Raw genomic sequence first — 21,928 nt, 5'->3', positions numbered from 1 at the left:
CAGCAATTTAGGGAGGCCCTGAGACTCTTAGTGAGACCCTGTCTTTAAATAAAACTTAAAAAGGGCTGGGAATGTGGTTCAGTGGTTAAGAGCCCTGGGTTCAATCCCCCGTACCCCCCCCCCCCCAAAAAAAAAAAAAATCCTAACTACAGTATGAGTTTTTTGTCATCCTTTTGGGAATTCAGCATAGAATCCTTTTCTTATGCTGAGTGATTTTTTTCACTTCATGAATCACAGGAGAGGCAAATACTACATTTCAAAATTTTAAGGCATTTCCAGACTCCCTTGCAGCTAGGACATGGGCCATCACCTAGGCTTGATCATTCAAATGTGTTTGTCCTGGAAACTGAATCCGTAGACACTGATGCAAAGGCTCAAGGACAATGACTTCTTTCTGATGGGGAAGAACATGGCAGCAACATTAAACTTCTCGAAGCAGTAAAAGTGGTCCAGTCTTCAGACTGTGGTATCCTGTGAAACCAATTCTGTCATGTGGTTTGTGGTTGTGATTTGATTGCATAGCCTCTGGGGCCTTCCAAGTGATTCAATGAACTATTCAGTAGCCTTCATTTATTTTTTTCCCTTTATTTTTAAATCAACCAGAACTGGTCTCTTCCATTTGCAACTAAGAACTCAAGATTGTGATACTACTTCATTTTTTTAACAACTTAATTTTTGAAATGCCTCCTTTAGTTGATAAATTCTTCATTCCCATTTTCTCTTCCTTCACTAGGCACCATCTGAAGAAATAAAAGGGAAAATAAACTCAAACTCTAATACACTCAAAGCACAGATCACTTCTGACACCAGATGTGTAGGGTTCCCCCTCTCCCACACACCAAGCAAGCAATCAATGTTGGAGTAGGCACCAGCTGGTTGTCCTTTAATTCAACCCAGTTCTGACACTATCTACCTGAGATAGCATTAGATCCCATAGGATGGGGGCTCAGTTTCCCAAACGGCCCCTACATTTTTTTATGCCAATCACAAACCCCAAGTTGTTTTACCTGTGCTTCTAATTGACCAGCTACAAATTTGTGTTCCAACAACCCCCTCCTCAGGTTCAATTGATATACTCCAGTGGTTCACAGAACTCAGGGAAACACTTTTGTTTGCTGGCTTATTATAAATAATACAGATGAAGAGATGCATAGGGCAAAGCATGTGGGAAGGGGCACAGAGCTTCTCTGCCCTCCCTGGGTGGACCTCCCTCCAGGAACCTTATACACATTCAGCAATCTGGAAACTCTGAGCTCTGTCCATGATTGAAGCACAGACAACCATATTGAAATATGATTTGACAAAAAGAATATGATCTGATGCTGTTAGACTGAGTGGGGAAACCCAGGAAGCACTGTCTGTTCAAATTCCTCTTGGCCTCTCTGTGCAGCATTCCTTCCTCCCAGGTACAAGGCAGAGCCCCTTCTGAAGTTGGAATCCTATGATCTACTCTCAGATATGGTAGGTCATACAATTTCTTTATGGATATCTCCAAGGTATAAAGGTGGGGAAAGATTAGAGTTTCTATGGCATACCTTATGGAAAAGAAATTCAAGGGGTTGGGGGTTGTGGCTGAGTGGTAGAGAGCTTGCCTAGCATGTGTGAGGCACTGGGTTCAATCCTCAGCACCACATAAAAATAATAAATAAAATAAAGATATTGTGTCCATTTACAACTAAAAATAATTAAAAAAAAATTTCAGATTTCTATGGCCTGTCTTGGGGTAGGGGTTATGAGCCAGGAACCAAGAATGATAACCAAGTTATGTAGCCATTTTAATGTATGAATATGTATCTTTGAACTTAAATGTGTTCTTAAAAATATGTGATTTTGTGTGTTTTTAAAATTTATATAAATAGTATTTTTGCTAGGACCTCTTTCTTTGCTTTTAAAATAAGTTATTATTATTATTATTATTATTATTATTATTATTATTATCATCATCATCATCATTACAGTGCTGGGGATCAAACCCAGAGTCTTATTCATGCTAAGCAAGTGCTGTACCACTGAGCTATACCCCAGCCCCCTATTTCTTTTTAAAACTCAGCTCTAAGCTTTAAAAATCCATGTAGTTATATATTCAGCATGTTGTATAAAGGCATTTCTACCTCATGTCTGAAGTCTAAGACTCTCCTAGTACACATGACCCCATGCTTAACTATTTGAGAATGTCTGATATATTTTGCCAAAAGTGAAATTGCTGGGACATAAAGAATATATTTATTAAATTTGGGTTGTACTGCTGTATTGCCCCCCACCATGGTAGTTGTACCTACCAATAGAAGTCACCTACCAATAATGTTCTTAGGCTCTATGTTCTCACCAATACTTATTATACATCATCTTACTTCTTTTTATTTTTAATTTTCATTTTTTTAGCTGTAGATGTACACAGTACCTTTATTTGTTTATTTTTATGTGGTGCTGAGGTTTGAACCCAGTTCTTCACACATGGTAGGCATGTGTTCTACCACTGAGCTACACCCCCAGCCCAATACACATTATCTTAATTCTTAATGACTTTACAGTCATGGTAATTTTTTTCACAGTTGCTGTAGAAAACTAATACAAATCACTCAATGACTTTTTTTTTTTTTTCTTAACATAGCCTACATCTGTGATACCACCATCTGGAGCACCTGGGGTTAAAGGTGTCCCATAGAAGTCGGGTGGGTGCAGTGGCTTTGGCCAGAGGTGAATTTCCCTGACAGTAGTGCCCTCAACAGCAGATTTCTCTGCAGGGAACTAGAGCAGAACATGAAGATAATAAGAACTACCACCAGGGTTCCTAAAAATAACAGAAAAACTTTGGGAGGAGATGGATTACATTGAGAATTTGACCTCCATTTGATTCCATTCCAGGTTAGAACATGCTCCTGGGAACATGTAATTATTCTCTGCCTGCCCTCTTGTCTGAATGCTCCTTGAACCCACAGACTATATCTTTTACCTGACCATATTTTCAGTTCCTATATTTCCTGGCCAACAGTACATAATTACAAAATGTTTGTTGGATGAAGAGCTACTTTCTTCTCTCTGTATAAAATTAAGAGCTTTCTCTTACTATAAATGATGTTTATTTTTTCATTTTTATTTCAAAGCCCCAGATAGCAATTAATTCTAAACTTTACTCCCAATCTTGGCTTTGAAGTTTCAACATTGGCCATCTTCAATTTCAATATACCTTTCACAACTTGATTCCCATCTTCTCTGTCTTGATCTCACAGCACTTCATTATGTACATCTGCAATATCTGGGCTTTAGGATATGTCCTTGAATATAAGAACCCTGAGCTTGATTACTCTAAGGCCTTTTCCTGGATAACACCTCTTTCACCCCTACCCAGCCCTGGGAATGTCTACTTACCCTCCAGACACATAAAAAAAATCTCACCTCTACAAGTACAACTTCTTCAATCTCCCAGGCAGAGTTAGTCATCTCTTTTAATCTCCTCATCACTTTATTCTCACTCTAGTAAGTCTTTCCTTGAGGTGTTGAAATTTCTTCTGCATTCAAGAGAAAGTATCCCATCAATAAATTTACATGGGTTCTCATTGATTAGAACAGTGCCTAGCATACAGAAGGTGCTTAATACTGCACAGAAATAGTACCAATAAAAAGAATGGAGAGGTAGATGATGTGTGTTCACATGTACATGCTCAAGTGTGGTGCTGGGGATCAAACCCAGGGCCCTGTCATGCAAAGCACACATACAAAGCACACAAACTCTCCCATTAAGCAATAGACCTAGCCCTAGTTTTATTTATTTTAGGAAATTGGCTCACATATTCGTGCAGACTGTCAAGTCTGAAATTTGCAGCCTGAAAATTCAGATACAAGTTGATATTATAGCCTTGAGTCCAAAATCTGCAGGACAGGCTGGGAAGCTCAGGTTGGATTTCATTGTTTTCTTTACTTCCTTTCTCTCTCTTTTTTTTTTTTTTTTTTTTTTTTTTGGCGGTTTCCAGGGATTGAACCCAGGAGTGTTCAACCACTGATCTACATCCCCAGAACATTTTTTTTTTTTAAATTTTAAATTTTGAGAAAGAGTCTCACTAAGTTGCTGCAGTTGGCCTCAAACTTGCAATCTTCTGGCCTCAGCCTCCCAGTTGCTGGGATTATAGGCATGCACCACCATGCCCAGCCTCAGGTTGGATTTCTATATTTCAATCTTGAGGCAAAATTGCTTCTTCTTCAGAAGAACCTTAGTATTTGTTTAAAGTTTTCATCTAATTAAATCAGTCTTTATCAAGGTGATCTGTTTTACTAAAAGCCAACTGAGTTTAAATGTTAATTATATCCATAAATACCTTCATAGCAACATGTACATTAGCCTTCAATCAAACAAGTGGGCACAATAGCTCAGTCAAGTTGGCACACAAAGTTAACATCATAGTGCCTAATAAGTGTTTGTCATATAAATAAATGAACATATCTGTAATAAATATTTCAGAATTTTAGAGAAGAAAGCAATGGGTTTGGCATAGATTTATAAACTTGAAATGTTCTCAACAAGTACAAGAATAATATTATTTTATTCATTAAGCAAATAGCCACCAGAACCCCACACCAATAACTATCTATATCAAATATGAATAAATTTCACAATTTTAAGAAAAATGATGTATGCATGGCATATGATATTACTGGAGTCCCTGGCCAGAGATCCAACCCTGAGGGTTCCAAAAATCAAATTTACTTACTCATTCCAAAAACCAAATGAGAAAAGAAATGTTGGAAAGTAGGAAAGGAACTTTAATCAATATGGTCATACTGAAAAGATGACTGAGATCCAGCATCTCAGCCTTATCTTTTGAGGGTAGTGATATAAGCTGTAGGTTTAAATAGAGGAAGAATTAGGGAAATGGATGAGAAGTATGCATAATTAAACAGTTTTTGTCAAACAGTGGTCTGGTTGACCATTATCTCAGTTCTGGTCAGAGTCTTATTGGTGTCAGGAAAATTGCTGCTGCTTAGGAGGCAATTTCCATTTGTTTCACAGAATGTTCATTGACTAAAACTGTGATTTTTGGAGGGAGGCAACTTAGTTTCCATGAGACAATTGCTTCTGCTTGGGGGTGAGGAGCAGTCTCATCATGAGGTGATCTGCCTGTAAAGCTCTGCTGTTCCTGAAAGGTGGAGGGAAATAGAGACTTCTAGGTACCATACCATGTGTGTCTAGAACAGAATATGTAAAAGTTGGCAGTTGAGTGTTTCTGAAAATCTTAAACACCTAAGTTACGCTTATCTTGGTGTCCTTAGTATTGAATGGAGAAGAGACAGGTTAGGTGTATTTAGGGTTATGAAACCTTGTCTTAGCATGCTAACATGCAGAGCTGAGGAAGAATCTGAACTGAAGTTTGGGGTAATAAAGAAGATAAAAGAGGAAAGCAAAGATGCCAAGCCTTATCCTGCTCTTTGTTTCCCACTAGGCATCTGCAGGACCAAGTGAAGAGTCAGTGTTTTTTTAGCAAAAGTAACCTCTAATTCTGTGTTGTAATGAAACATTTATCTAAAGTTTAGAACTTATAAATCAATACTATGTATTATTTGTGGGTCTCTAAATGCAAAAAAAGAACCTACCTGAGAATTATGAATACAAATTCATGATAATAGTTACATTTTTAGTGGGAATGAACAATGCCTGTGGCATTTTGTGCCTGTCTTTCTTTCGAGGAAGAAAAGTATTTTGGTTCAGTTTCAGAGGGTCAGTCCATGGTCAGGCAACTCCATCACTCTGGGCCCAAGGTGAAACAACATCATGGTGGAAGGGTGTGGCAGAAGAAAACAACTCAGGACATGGCAACCAGGAAGGGGTGGGAGCAGCGAGCACGCTCTGCTCACCAGGGACAAAATATAAACCCCAAGGGCTTGCCTCCCAGTTACCTACTTGCTTCAGTCACACCCTACTACCTATAGATACAACCCAATTAATCCATATCCAGGGATTAATCCACTGATTATGTTAAAGCTTTCAATATTGAATCATTTCACCTTTGAACATTCTTACATTGTCTCACACGAGATTTTTTGGGATACCACACATTCAAATCATAACATTCTGCCCCTGAATGATGACCATCTCACAGTGCAAAATACAATTAATCCATTTCCAAGAGTCTCAAACTTTTAAAGTTCCAGCATTGCCAAAGTCCAAGTCCAAAGTCTCATCTGAGACTCAAAGCAAACTATTGGATGTTTTTCCTCATAAAGATCAAAAGCAAGTTATATATATCCAATATATAATGGCACAGAATAAACATTTCCTTTGCACAAGGAAGGAAATAGGGTCAGAGAAAGAAGGGATGAAACCAAGCAAGACTGAAATCAAACAAGTCCTGTAGCTCATTGTCCAGTAACTGGAAGCAAATGGCATGGTGATGCTCTATCCAGCAGTCTTGTGTAGCTTCACTCCATGGCCTTGCTGGTTACAACCCATATGGACTCTCTCTTGTTTGTCTCTGCTTAATTCCTACATCTTTCCTTTGCAGATGTTCCACATTAGTGGCATCTCTTAATCTCAGGGATCTGCAGTGAAGCTTTGGTTTTCTTCTTGCATCTTCACGCACTGTTCTCTCAGAGTCTACCTACAGGGATTCCAGCCCTGCTACACTTTGTGTGGTCTCCCAGGCCTTCTTTTGCAATCTCAGTGGAGCCTCCATGGCCCAGTAACTCCAGCATCCTGCATTCTTGCAGAATAACTACCATGTGGTTGATGCTGAGGTTTGCCACCATCTTGAACAGCAGCCAAGCACATGGGACTATGGCTGCAGTAACCTCTCAGTGCCTGGGTAGCTGAGCACAGTGAAACAACTTCCTAAGCCCACCTGTGCAAGCAGGGCAGCCCCATGGTCTCTTCTCAAAGGAATTTTTATTTTTATATCTTTGGGCCTGAGATGGGTGTGGTCTTGCCAATTCCTAAGATGCTCTTAAGCCATCTCTATTATTGTTTCTGGGTAACATACTTAGTATTTCGTTAGTGGCTATAATGTCTTTAACAACCACATCTTCCTTAGCCCAGTTTTATTCCCACTTTTCTGCCCAAATTGTAATTTTTCCAAATCTTTATACTCTGCTTTCTTCTCCTGATTATCACATAAACTTTACAAAAACCACTAGAAATATCCATGGCACCTGCTGAGTGCTGGGCTACCTTGAAATTTCCTTCATCAGATTATTTTGTTCATCACCTTTAAATTCAACCTCACAAGTCTCAGGGTGTGGGCAAAATGTAAGCAACTTCTTTGCTAAAATGTCACATGAATGACTCTAGTTGAATTTCCAATAGAGCTCTTCTCTTTTGAAACCTCATGAGATCAGTCTTTACTCTCCACAATCCTAGCAGCAATATGGTCTTCTGAGTTCACATCAGAATCACCAATTAAGGTCCACTCACAACATTTTAAAGCTTTTCCACCTTGCATCTCTCAACTTTTAATTCCTCCTACAAACCAATCCCAAAGACTCCTAAATCACATGGTCAGGTTAGTCACAACAACAGTCCCACGTCTTGGTACTAATTCCTTTTTAGTCAACTATGTTGCTGTGACCAAAAGAACCGACAGGAACAACTTAGCGGAGGAAATGTTTATTTTGATTCCCAGTTTCAGAGGTACAGTCCATGGTTGGACACACCATAGCTCTGGGCCTAAGGTGAAGCAGAACATCATGACAAAAGGGCCTGGTAGAGAAAAGCAGCTCAGAGCATGGCAACCAGGAAGCAGAGAGTGGCATTTTATTTCTTATCTGAAGCAAACATAGCATAAGACAAAAATTTGATAAATCTGAGAGTTGGATCCACAGATACCAATTAAATTTTGTGTTTGAAAACCTCACAATAAGTAAGCACATTTTTAAAAATTTTGCAAAATGTTTTCTTTCTAAGTCACTGTCCCCAGAAATGGTTGTTCCTCCTTTCCCAGTTTGGAAGTCTCCCACACATGTTAACATGCTGTTTTAGTTACAGCTGTTCACACTGTTTAATGTGTCATTAGTTGAAGTCTTTTTGTTAAATGGGCTCCTTACATGCTCACTGTAAAGAGATTGGTGGGCGATCCATGATGGCGGACTAGAGGGTGACTGCATCTCCAGTCACTCCAGAATCCAGGATTCAAGAAGGGGAGGCATTGAGAAACTTGGACTAAAATAGAGCCATGGGGTGAGTGTCCCCCACCGGGTGAAGCTCGGCCGGGGCTAGGCAGGGCAGCTAGAGTCTTCCCTACATAGCCCTGCTCACTCTGGCTATGGGCTCCTCCCACACGGCCAGCTTCTCGGAGCAGGCCACCAAGTGAGAGCCTTTCTGCACAGAACCAGCTCCAAGTCCTGCCAGTGGTGAGCTCCGGCCGGGAGGCAGCTTCAGGGACCAGGACAGGGCAGCCAGGGACTTCCCCAAGCAGCCCGGTTCCCTCCGGTGGGAGGCACCTTTCAAGGCTAGCTTCTCAGAGCAGACCGTCCAGTAAGAGCCTTTCCGCACAGAGCCAGCTCCAAGCCCTGGAACCAGTAGCGGGCTAGGGAGGGGCAGCTTTCTTCGGAAGCACTGCATTATCAAATTCCTCCAAGACTTCTGGCTACTGAAGGCTGGGAGGTGATACACTAGAAATTTACAGAAACACTATAAGCCAATAGAGGAAATCTGCAATATCTCAGAGTCCCACTGACATCTGACCAATATGAGAAAACAAGGGAAGAAAATGTCCCAAACAAACCTAGATACTATATTAATAAAACCCAATGACAGCACAGTAGAAGAAGTGTCAGAAAGGGAGTTCAGAATGTACATAATTAAAACAATCGGGAAGCAAGCGAGGAGATGAAAGAGCAAATGCAGGCATTGAAGGAGGAGATGAAAGAGCAAATGTAGGCATTAAATGATTGCACCAATCAAGAGTTAAAAGAGCAAATATGGGAAGCAAGAGATCATTTCAATAAAGAGTTAGAGATATTGAAAAAAAACCAAACAAATCCTTGAAATGAAGGAAACAATAAACCAAGTTAAAAACTCCATAGAAAGCATAACCAATAGGATAGAACACTTGGAAGACAGAACCTCAGACATTGAAGACAAAATATTTAATCTTAAACAGTTGACCAAACAGAGAAGATGGTAAGAAATCATGAACAGAATCTACAAGAATTATGGGATCTCATGAAAAGGCCAAATTTAAGAATTATTGGGATTGAGGAAGGCTTAGAGAAACAAACCAAAGGAATGAACAACCTACTCAATGAAATAATATCAGAAAATTTCCCAAATCTGAAGAATGAAATGGAAAACCAAGTTAAGAGTCTTATAGAACTCCAAATATACAAAATTACAACAGACCCACACCAAGGCACATTATAATGAAAATACCTAACATACAAAATAAAGACAGACTTTTAAAGGCCGCGAGAGAAAAGAATCAAATTACATTCAGGGGGAAACCAATAAGAATATCAGCAGATTTTTCAATCCAGACCCTAAAAGCTAGAAGGGCCTGGAACATTTACCAAGCCCTGAAAGAAAATGGATGCCAACCAAGAATCTTATACCCAGCAAAACTTACTTTCAGATTTGACAACGAAATAAGATCCTTCCATGATAAACAAAGCTAAAGGAATTTACAAAAAGAAAGCAGGCATTACAGAACATTCTCAGCACAATATTCCATGAGGAACAGATGAAAAACAATGATGCAAATCAGCAATGGGAGGAACTAGCCTAAAAGAATAGCCAAATAAAGGAGAAACCAAATTATGTCAAAAAACAAAAATGAGTCAAATGACTGGGAATACAAATCATATCACAATAATAACCCTGAATGTTAATGGCCTGAACTCATCAATCAAAAGACATAGACTGGCAGATTGGATTAAAAAGAAAAATCCACTCTTCCTGCTAAGGGTTGCTTTAGCTATTCTGGGTTTCTTATTCTTCCAGATGAATTTCATAATTGCTTGCTCTATTTCTGTAAGGTAGGTCATTGGGATTTTAATTGGAATTGCATTGAATTTGTATAGCACTTTAGGTAGTATGGCCATTTTGACAATATTAACTCTGTCTATCCAAGAACATGGAAGATCTTTCCATCTTCCAAGGTGTTCTTTAATTTCTTTATTTGGTGTTGTATAGTTCTCATTGTAGAGGTCTTTCACCTCTTTTGTGAGATTGATTCCCAAGTATTTTATTTTTTTCGATGCTATTGTGAATGGGGTAGTTTTCATAATTTCTCTTTCTGAACATTCATCACTTATGTATAAAAATGCATTGGATTTATGAGCATTGATCTTGTAACCTGCTACTTTACTGAATTCACTTATGAGTTCTAAGAGTTTTCTGGTGGAATTTCCAGGTTCCTCTAAATATATAATCATGTCATCAGGGAACAGGGATCGTTTGAGTTCTTCTTTTCCAATTCATATCCCTTTAATTTCTTTGGTTTGTCTAATTGCTCTGGCTAGAGTCTCAAGAACAATGTTGAATAGAAGTGGTGAAACAGGGCATCCCTGCCTTGTTCCAGTTTTTAGGGGGAATGCTTTCAGGAAGAGTGAAACAGGGGGTATTGGAATACCAGATCTTCAACTCTACTACAAAGCAATAGTAACAAAAACGGCATGGTATTGGTACCAAAATAGACAGGTAGATCAATGGTACAGAATAGAGGACACGGACACAAACCCAAATAAATACAATTTTCTCATACTAGACAAAGGGGCCAAAAATATGCAATGGAGAAAAGATAGCCTCTTCAACAAATGGTGCTGGGAAAACTGGAAATCTATATGCAACAGAATGAAACTAAACCCATATCTCTCACCCTGCTCAAAACTCAACTCAAAATGGATCAAGGACCTCGGAATCAGACCAGAGACCCTGCATCTTATAGAAGAAAAAGTAGGTCCAAACCTTCAACTTGTTCGCTTAGGATCAGATTTCCTTAACAGGACTCCCATAGCCCAAGAAATAAAAGCAAAAATCAACAACTGGGACAGATTCAAACTAAAAAGCTTTCTCTCAGCAAAGGAAACTATCAGTAATGTGAAGAGACAGCCTACAGAGTGGGAGAATATCTTTGCCACTCATACTTCAGATAGAGCACTAATTTCCAGAATCTATAGAGAACTCAAAAAACTCTACACCAGGAATACAAATAATCCAATCAACAAACGGGCTTAGGAAATGAACAGTCACTTCACAGAAGATGTACAAGCAATCAACAGATATATGAAAAAATGTTCACCTTCTTTAGTAATAAGAGAAATGCAAATCAAAACTACCCTAAGATTCCATCTCACCCCAATTAGAATGACGATTATCAAGAACACAAGCAACAACAGGTGTTGGCGAGGATGTGGGGAAAAAGGTATACTCATACATTGCTGGTGGGGTTGCAAATTAGTGCAGCCACTCTGGAAAGCAGTATGGAGAGTCCTCAGAAAGCTTGGAATGGAACCACCATTTGACCCAGCTATCCCACTCCTTGGCCTATACCCAAAGGACTTAAAATCACCATACTACAGAGATACAGCCACATCAATGTTCATTGCTGCTCAATTCACCATAGCCAGATTGTGGAACCAACCTAGATGCCCTTCAGTTGATGAATGGATAAAGAAACTGTGGCATATATATATACAATGGAATATTACTCCGCTATGAAGAATGATAAAATTATGGTATTTGTGGGCAAATGGATGAAATTGGAGAATATCATCCTAAGTAAGATAAGCCAATCTCAAAAAACTAAAGGACGAATGATCTCGCTGATTAGCGGATGAGGACATATAATGGGGGGTGGGAGGGGTTAGCATTAGGGTTAGGGTTTGATTTAGGGTTTGGGATAAGGAGGGTAGTAGGAATGGAAGAAGGAAGGACTGTATAGAGGGAAAAGAGGGGTAGGAGGGGTGGGGGTGGGGGTGAAGGGAAAAATAAACAGAAAAAAATGCAGTCTGTAAAAAAAATTGAAAAATAAATATTTTTTTAAAAAGAAAAGAAAATAAATAAATTGGTAATACTTATTCGGGTATTAGATAGTCTGATACATGAAATCATATTGGTGATTCTTCTATTCATTCAATTTAGACAATTTCCCCCACCACCCTGATAAAGACTTCTAGGATCACTTTCTTTAAAATAACACTGACAATAATAAATAAAACATTGCACCAATTATTTTCAGTTTTGCAAAAACAAAACAAAACAAAAAGGGGCTGGGACTGAAGCTCAGTGGTAGAGCGCTTGCCTAGCATGTGTGAGGCACTGGGTTCAATCATCAGCACCACATAAAAATAAAATAAAGGTGTTGTATCCACAACTAAAAAAAAAAATAAAAAGAAATATAATTTAATAATATATTTGAAGTTTGACATGTAACCCCATTATCTTATAGAAGTAATCACTATCCTGTCATTCTTTTCTTTGCCACTCCCCAAGCACACCTATTAATGTTCTAAAGAGTGGCTATATAGTTACTTCCTATTCTAAAACAATGTCCATGCACAAATGATAACCGTATTTAGGACCTGTCAATCCCACCAAAATTTGCTTACAAACTTATTTGCTTTATGCAAATTCGCCCCAGCCTAGACTTGTTATTTTGCCATTTATAGCTATTATTTTTTTATTGTAAACAAATGGGGTACAACTTGTTTCTCTTGTACATGAAGTAGAGACACACCATTTGTGTAATCATACATTTACATAGGGTAATGGTGTTTGATTCATTCTGTAATTTTTTCCTTCTCCTCCACCCCTCTTTTCCCTCTATACAGTCCCTTCTTCCTCCATTCTTGCCCCCCTCCCACCCCCCATTATGTATCATCCACTTATCAACGAGATCAACAAAGATCATCCTTTGATTTTTTTTTTTTTGAGCTTGGCTTATTTCACTTAGCATGATATTCTCCAATTTCATCCATTTGCCTGTAAATGCCATAATTTTATTATTCTTTGTGACTGAGTCATATTCCATTGTATATATATACCACAGTTTCTTTATCCATTCATCAATTGAGGGGCATCTAGGTTGGTTCCACAATCTGGCTATTGTGAATTTAGCAGCAATGAACATTGATGTGGCTGCATCACTATAGTATGCTGATTTTAAGTCCTTTGGGTATAGGCCAAGGAGTGGGATAGCTGGGTCAAATGGTGGTTCCATTCCAAGTTTTCTAAGGAATCTCCACACTGCTTTCCAGAGTGGCTGTACTAATTTGCAACCCCACCAGCAATGTATGAGTGTACCTTTTCCCCCACATCCTCGCCAACACCTATTGTTGCTTCATTTATACCTATTTTTAATCCCATAAAATTGTGTAAAATGAAACTAAATTTGGCTTGAGGTTTCCTCCATACTTTGAGTTCTTACCTAACAAACAACAACCTAACTTAGTAGGGAAACCAACTGAAAACCTAACTTAGAATATACTTTTGTAATAAATAGCTAAATCTCAGGCAATCACAGCAGCCAAGCATCTGTCAATCACAGACTGCTAATCCATCAGACCATATTCAAGGAAGAGGCCTGGCCTATCAAGGTGTTTCTATACCTCACTTAAACTTTCTGTCTATAAATGCTTACTATCCACATTGGGCAATGGAGCTCTCTGAACCTCTTCTGGTTCTGAGGAATACTCAACTTGAGAATTGTTCTTCACTCAACTGTTTAATTTGTCTAAAGTTCTTTTTATCAGTATCTTTATCATATAGTCAGAATGAAATTGGAAAATATTTGGAAGGTAAATGAAGGTGACTGAGAGTTGCTGACATAGTTTGGAGTTTCCTAATTCAAGATACGGTACCTAAAGAAATTAATTCTTTTTAATCCTGGGGTTCTCCACCATTGAGCAACATCCCCAGCCCTTTTTACTTTTTATTTTGAGGCAGGATCTTACAAATTTGCCCTGGCTGTCCTCCAACTTGCCATTCTTCTGCCTCAGCCTCCTGAATAGCTGGGATTACAGGCATGCACCATGGGCAGCTGCCAAGAAAAAAGATCTTGATATGGTTTATGGAAGCCAAGTGTGCATAGCCGTGTTGGGAGCATGATGCATTGTGGTTTTGAAACCCACCTTTAGGGTTGTTCTTAGCTGCTAAGGGCAAAGAAAGGTGCTTGCTCTATTAAGGAATATGCATTTCTGGGTAAAACTAACTACTAATGAGAAATTTGACACTTTGAACCCAGTGTCTCACACATGCTAGGCAGGTGCTGTCATTGAGTTAAAACCTCAGCCCAATATTTGACACTCTGAAAGAAGATAATCAAAATGAACAGTGGGGGCAGAGTTGCCGTAGCTCCTCTAGAGCATGCCCTAGATACTGGCTCCATTCCCAGTACCATCTTAAAAAAAAAAAAAAAAAAAAAAGGCTGGGTATAATGGCACATACCTGTAATCCCAGCTCCTAGGGATGCTGAGGCAGAAGGATAACAAGTTTGAGGTCAGACTGGGCAACTTAGTGAGACCTTGTCTCAAAATAAAATGAAAAGGATTTGGGATGTAGCTCAGTGGTGCAGTGATTGCCTAGCATGCTTGAGACCATGGATTCTGTTCTCAACACCACAAACAAGCAAAAATCAGCAGAAGTTGTAATGGACACAAATGATTGGAAGAATATAGGGAACTTTCTTTAGAAAAGATGGTGGGAAAGATGTCTATGGTATTGTATCAAACAGTTGTCTAGAGGTTTACTGTGTATCAAATAGATGAATGGTTAGGGGAGTAAAGACTAAAGAATTAGATTTTAAATTGAAGTGCGAGCTGACCAGGTGTGGTGGTGCATACCTGTAATCCTAGCAGCTTGGGAGCTTGAGGCAGGAGGATCACAAGTTCAAAACCACCAGGCTCAGCAACTTAGTAAGGCCCTGTCTCAAAATAAAAAAATTAAAAAGGACTGGGGATGTGGCTCAATGACTGGTTAAGCACCCAGGGATTCAATCTTTGTTACCAAAAGAATAGAAAAATCAAGAGCTAAATAACATAAGTGGGAAAATATTCCTGTGAAGATTTGGCTACTCAGCTGAGTGAAGAACAGAGCAGCCAAGAATATCCTTCTCTTCTTTTAAAGGAAACTGGAAAAAATAGTTAAAAAGAACTTACTGAAGTTTATGGCAGAACACTGACATATATTGTGAATTTGAGTCACAATCTTTAGATGTTTTTCTCTGTTTTTTATTTAATCACTCAAGACCAAACTGACCTGTTAGCAGGGCATTTAATTAACTCAGGAGAAATTGTTTTATTCTTCTCTTTGTTCATCTGTGTTTTTCAGACTCTTCTTTGATGCAAAGTAGGCTTTTGTAGTAAGAAAGTTATTTTAATTCTTAAAAAGCTAATAAGAAAGAGCAACATTAAATTCCTTTGACAGTGTCATTTAAAAACATAAAACTAGAGAAAGGCCCCAGCAGAAATTGTAGAGTTCTCCCCCTGAGATAACTTTTTTGCTGGACATTTTTTGTATCTGTGGGTTTACTTGTTTCCATAGTAGCAACCTAGATCAACTGAGAGCAGGTGTGTTGACTTTGCTGTTGTCTATGCCCTTTTAATATCTTATAAATTAAGATTATGCTATTTGGACTTATGAGACCAAGGACAAGAGTAGCCAAAGAACAAACTCATAAAAGCAGATTTTTGAAAAAGTTTGTTTAATAGTCTTTCTGTCGGGCTGGGTGTAGCTCAGTGGAAGAGTGCTTGCCTAGCATGTACCATGCCCTGGGTTAGATCCCTGGGTTAGCACCAAACACAAATCAGTGAAAAAATGAGTAAATACTTATCAAAATTTCCTCTGCAAATAATTATGTATTATACTCCAAGATTTAGTATATGTATTATATGAACAGAATAACAAAGTGTTTTCATGGATGATATTTCTCAAATTCCCCAAATAGTCAATTGCATCTTGTTCTTCATTAGTCTATGTTAATAAGAAATGATCTACTAACATCTAATGGGTCTTATAATGTTAAAACTTAAATAATATTGCATGTTTTATTCAATCTTTTTTAAAAAAATGATAGTTTCATTAACTCTTTAAAGAGTTATTAATTCCTTAGTTAATAAAACAGAAGTTCAAACTCAGCTCCTAGGGTTGATAATGGGAGAAGTATGCGGAGTTGATTAAATTTGAAATGTTTGTCTTTTGCCTTCCTGCCATTTGTGTGTGTGTGTATATGTACACACACACACACACACACACACACACACACAAACATATACACTCTTTTTATCTATCTATCTATCTATCTACCTGTCTCCCCCAGGCAAGTTGAAAGTTAATTTTTTTCCATTTGATCATTCATTTAATAATTAACTAAGAACTTCCTCTTTTTTTCTTGCCTGTACAGGGCCTCACACATGCCAGGTAAGCACTACCACTAAGCTACACCCCAGTCCCAGGAGCTTCCTGGATGAGATTAAATGTCTCTTGACTACTGTTGCTAATAATGCTTTGAGCACTGTACTCATTGTGCTTATAAACCTGAAAGCAGGTCAGAGGATTTTGACTAGCTTTACAAAAGTATGCTTAGCCAATTTAGACTTTTTCTAGTAAAAGTGAACCATAAACCCTTAGCTACATATAGAAAAAGTATGAAATTATATTTACTTTTTGGGGACAACTTCTTTAAAATGTACCTTTCCTTTCTTCCTTCTATGGAAAAGATGTACTCCCCCTCCCACCCTGTATCCCTGATCTCTTACAGAAACCAGTTGTGTTAGAATTCTCCAGATATATATGATCTGTATATAAGATATATAAGATACATGTACAGGAAATTGGCTCATGCTATTTTTTTTTTTTTTTTTCGGTACTGGGGATCAAACGCGGGCCTGGTGCTTTCGAGGCAAGCACTCTACCAGCTGAGCTATCTCCCCAGCCCTGGCTCATGCTATTGTGGAATCCAAGGAGTCCCCATTAAATGACATCCGCAAACTGTAGGATCAGGAAAACTGGTGTTGTAGTTCAGGCTAAGCATGAAGGCATGTGAACTTGGGGAGGCAGAAGACAGATGCCCCATGTTCCACCTCTGGAAGAGAGTACATTTTTTTTCTTCTACCTTTATGTTTTATCTGCTTTCAATGGTTTAGATGTTGTGCTTCCATGTCATTGAGTACCGAAAACCACCGCTTCCTAGCCCGGGTTGCTTCAAGCGGCTCGGGCTACTTCTTGCTCTTTCGGCCGGACCAGCAGGACAAAAGACATGTACTCTTCCAAAGTTCATGAAGCAGCTTCCCCTTTATTCAGATATCACCCTCAATATATAAGCAGTCTCATGCATAAGCAATTGTAACCAGATATGTCCATCCAATCCTGTTAAAGGTCAAGTGATCACTCGCTCAAGCATACATATAAACTATATTTGTCCACGTGCTAGGCGGCTGAACTGATTATCATACAGCCAATTGTAAACGCTTCCTGCCTCTCTCCAGGCATAATCAGGACACCGTTTGCTCTCTGCCAGTCGCCATCTTTAGATGCACATGGCGTAACCCTTGGCCCCGGGTCTCGCCCGCCACAATTGAGGGCTGATTTTTCTTAGTGTGCTGACTCAAATACTAATCTCTTCTGGAAACAACTTCACAGACACACCCAGACCTAATGTTTCATCAGTGATTTGAAAGTCACAACCCAGTCAAGCTGACACCTGAAATGAATCATCAGACCAGTTCAATTGATTTTCATTTATCCATCCATCAAACTTTACTTAAAACATACTACATACTGCACACTATGGCTGGCAGTGGGGTACAAAGGCATAGTCTCAGCACTCAAGGAGCTCACACCAAATTTTTTTTTTTGTTTCCCCACAAGTTATCCTTTTTAAATTTATTTTATTGTAAACAAATGGGATACATGTTGATTCTCCAAATTTTAATTATTATGATGGCAAAGATAAATCAGAACAAAATAGTAAGTAGATGTGGAAGAAGAGATGTCAAGAAACGCTTCCTACAGAAAGACAAGGCTGTGTACATTGTCACTTGCATGGCACAAAAACATTTCAAAATAAACACACCTAAAACTAAATCCATTATCTTCCTTCTTCTCTGGGGAGCTGATATCTAGCATCTGTTGTCACCTCCATCCACCTAATCATCTAAGACAGAAACCAGGGAATCAGTCTAGATTTCCTTTCTCCCTATCCTTGACCCTCTTAAGAATCTAGAGCCAGCCACTCCCACGGATGACAGCGGCCCTAGGATAGATGGGTCTTGAGCCCAGTCAAAGCAGGAAGGGTGTTTTCCTGTGACACAGCAAGGTGGAGAAATAAACTGTCAAATAAGGTGGAGTTTGCAGCTAGAAAAACAGGATTAAGCATTGAGTGGGAAATACAAGGCAAAGGGAAACACTGGAAACAAGGATCAAGGTTGGTAGCTAGCAGGTTTGAAACCAAGATAGTCTAAGATGCCAGGTTGAGAAGAATGGATCAGAAGTGAGTTTTTGGGTTTGGGGATAATGCTCAGTTGGTATAGTGCTTGCCAAGGATGCACAAGGCCCTGGGTTCTATCCCCAGCACCACCACTAAAAAAAAAAAAAAAAAAAAAAAGTGAGTTATTAATAGTAGGAGTGAGTGGCAGCTTTCCTTTTAATTTCCTTTTAAGTTGTGGTAAATTATGTTGCTGGGTATTAACATGGTGGCATAAAGGATGATGCCACATTTTTACTGGCAGCTCTGAAAAGAAACTCTCTGGATTGTAATTGGTCTATGAACCCAGATGAGAATGATATTTTAAAAAAATTACACAATGTATACACATCAAAACATTACATAGTATCCCATAAATATGTACAATTTTTGTTTTTGCATATCAGTGAAATAATTCTAAAATTAATGACATAAGGAAATTTTATATTTTATCTAAGTTAAAACATGTAAGCATATATTGATTTCTTAAACTTTTTTTTTTTTTGTTGTTGTTGTTGCTAAGGATTGAACACAGGGCCTTGTGCATGTTAGGTAAGCACTCTACCAGTTGAACTATATCTACAGTCCAGTCTCCCAAAGTTTTGGTGTAGGTACAAGACCTTCCCTTTGAGGTTAGGTCTACTCTTCAAATTCCTCTTTCTTACTTGAATTACCCCCTTACTTTCCATTACCAGAAAATTTTCCACTGGTCAGTGTTGGCTGTCACTTAAACATCAAAATGCCATGAAAAGACCCTGTTTTTCTTTTCAACCTTGCTGTCAGTCCCTTATGCTCACCATCTGCTTGTAGTCATACTAAATAATAGGACCATTTACAGACCTAAATATAACAGCTGCTTCTGATTTCAATGCATTCACATGTAATTCCTTCAGAGGAACACCTTTTTGCTTGAAGGGAGTCTGTTGAATTCCTACTCAATCCTTTGTGATCTGACACACTGACCGCCCCCATAATCTTTCCTGATTCTCCCAGGTGCAAATAGCTGCATTGTTCTCTTTGTTCCAACAGCACTGTGTACATATTCTACAAAAGCACATACCTCATTCTCTCTTTCCAGCAGATTGAGTTCTTCCAGGCCAGGAACCACAGATTCTTCATCTTCATATTGCTTGTAGTTAACGCAGTTCCTGAAACAGAATAGGTTTTTCTGGTTTTTATTCTTCTGGGGACTGAACCCAGGATGTCACACAGCTAAGCAGGTGCTCAATCACTGGCCTATCTTGATCAATGTTTATTGAATAAATACAGTCTTATAATAGCTGTTTAAGTGTGTATACAGTATCTTGTGCAAGATTAAGCTCCATCTCATGTGACAACCTCGATGCTGTCTTGGGGAGGTATGTGAGCTCTGTGGGCAACGGTGTCCTTATTCTGGGCAGCCATATATTTGCTCATCCTGGGCTCCATTTTTTCCTTTTTTTTTTTTTTCCAGTTTCTGCCCCAGACTGTATAGTGCTTGATTATAGTCTGAATGATATCACATACAGAGAGCCATATTTGCCATACTAAATAATAATTTGGATTACTAAATAATAAAATGGATTTCCCTTGCATGTATACAAATTGGAAAACTAATTATTTGCGATTCTAGCTGTACATTCGATTCATCTGTAGAACTTATGCATTTTGCATGTCTGGGCCCCATTTCAGATCAAATGAACCAGAATCTCTGGAAGGGAGCCAGACATCAGTTTTTTTCAGAGCTCCCCAGGTGATTCTTTGTGTTGCCAGGGAGGCAAAGGGATGACTTATATCCGCTCTGCATCTTACCATTGTTTGGCTCAGGTTGAGTTTTTCTTAGTCATCTGGATCCAGAACATAATGGAACATATGAAATGACTGTTATTACTAGTGCAGTTTAGCTGCTTCATTAGCTGTATTGATTGCAAGACTAGTGGCAGACAGAGCAAATAAAAATAAGGTCAGCATCTCTCTTTGGTGTTTTGCATGAAAAAAGAATTAAAGTCAAATTTGAAGGGAGTGCCAACCTATCAAACTGACCTGTGGTGATACTTATAGGTCCCTGCTATGTGTTCACCAGTGGGGGAAAGGAAAAATAGCAGAGATGTTGTCCCTCACCTTGAGCAGGGAAGGGGAATGGAGGAGCAGTTACAAAGCTATTCCTATGTCTAAAGCACGATGATGCAGGGCACTTACTGTTATAATCCTCACGACATCTGGAAAATAATGACTGTCTTCACAAGAAAATAAATTCTTTTACACAAAGTGAGAATATTGTTTTTAATCTTCCCGGGTTATTCTGAAGATTAGTTAAGTTATATTAAGCTCTTAGCATCACTGGCACATAGAAAACACTCAATAAAGGTTGTAATTATTGGTATGCCAAGGTCTCAAAACTAGCAAGTGGAAAGAGAAGTAGGATTAAAAAGACCACCTGACTCCATAAGCCTTGTACTTTTCCCTGTGAATTGTAACCCAGATAGGGATTTAAGAATTCAGGGAAGCCGGGTGCAGTGGCACATGCCTATAATCCCAGCGGTTCTGGAGGCTGAAGTAGGAAGATCTCAAGTTGAAAGCCAGCCTCAGCAATAGCGAGGAGCTAAGAAACTCAGTGAGACCCTGTCTCTAAATCAACTACAAAAAAAAAAAAAAAAAAAAAAAAACTGAGGATGTGGCTTGGTGGTTGCACTGAGTTCAATCCCCAGTACCCACCCACCTCCCAAAAAAGAACACAGGGAAACTGCAGCATGAAGTTGCAATAGATGCAGCATATAATGAAGTGCCAGGGGAGGCAAGGGCAGGAGCATGAGTACTGTCATTCATACTCAACAAGGGAAGATGCTGAGCATGGGGCACAGAACGCAGAAACTGAAGATCTGGATTCAAATCCTGCCTTCGCCGTGGACTAGTTGTCTGATTTGGGTTCAACTATATCTCTAGTGGTCTTAATTTCTTCATTTGCAAAAATGCTACTAATAATAGTGCATATTTCATGTGGGTTTTTTTGAGAAATTTAAATCTGATCATTATACAAGAGGCTTATGCTAATTAAGTCATTTGTTTTTAGTTAGGGAGAGGAAGAGGTGTGGAAACACAGCTTCTAGTGTTGGGGCTACCATTACCTAGCTTTGTCATTTAGACATATTCCCTGACATCCTAGCTTTGGTTTCACCTCATATTAAATAGAAGGGGACAGCATGGTAGGCATTCAGGAAATGTTAGCACCATCTTTTTCCTTTCAGTGTCTTGTAAAATGAGATAATTGGAATATGCTATTGTTTCACAATGCTGGCCTGCTATTAGTGTGTGGGTGGGGGTGGGGAATTCCACTGGACTAGATGATCTCTGAAATTCCTTCATGCCCGAATGGTGGGGTTATTTTTAACTTCATGGAGAAAATATGACTTAAGCTTTAATTTAATTTAATTTGGTACTGGGGATTGAACTCAGGGTCACTTAACCACTGAGCCACATGCCCAGCCCTTTTTTATATTTTATTTAGAGACAGGGTCTCACAGAGTTGCTTAGTGCCTCACTAAATTGTGGAAGCTGGCTTTGAACTC

General features: G+C 38.9%; 1 long non-coding RNA gene across 1 annotated transcript; it reads right to left on the bottom strand.

The window, feature by feature from the left end:
- Positions 1 to 592: 592 nt before the first annotated feature.
- LOC306645219 lies at positions 593 to 19,587 on the bottom strand. Its single transcript, XR_013759570.1, has 3 exons — positions 19,444 to 19,587; positions 3,397 to 3,509; positions 593 to 740 (listed from the first exon to the last, which is right to left on the bottom strand). It is a non-coding gene; the product is annotated as an uncharacterized lncRNA (long non-coding RNA).
- Positions 19,588 to 21,928: the final 2,341 nt, after the last annotated feature.

This window comes from Sciurus vulgaris, assembly GCF_902686455.1.
Source record: "Sciurus vulgaris genome assembly, chromosome: 15".
Lineage (NCBI taxonomy): Eukaryota > Metazoa > Chordata > Mammalia > Rodentia > Sciuridae > Sciurus > Sciurus vulgaris.
This window is presented reverse-complemented; position numbering and strand designations above follow the sequence as displayed.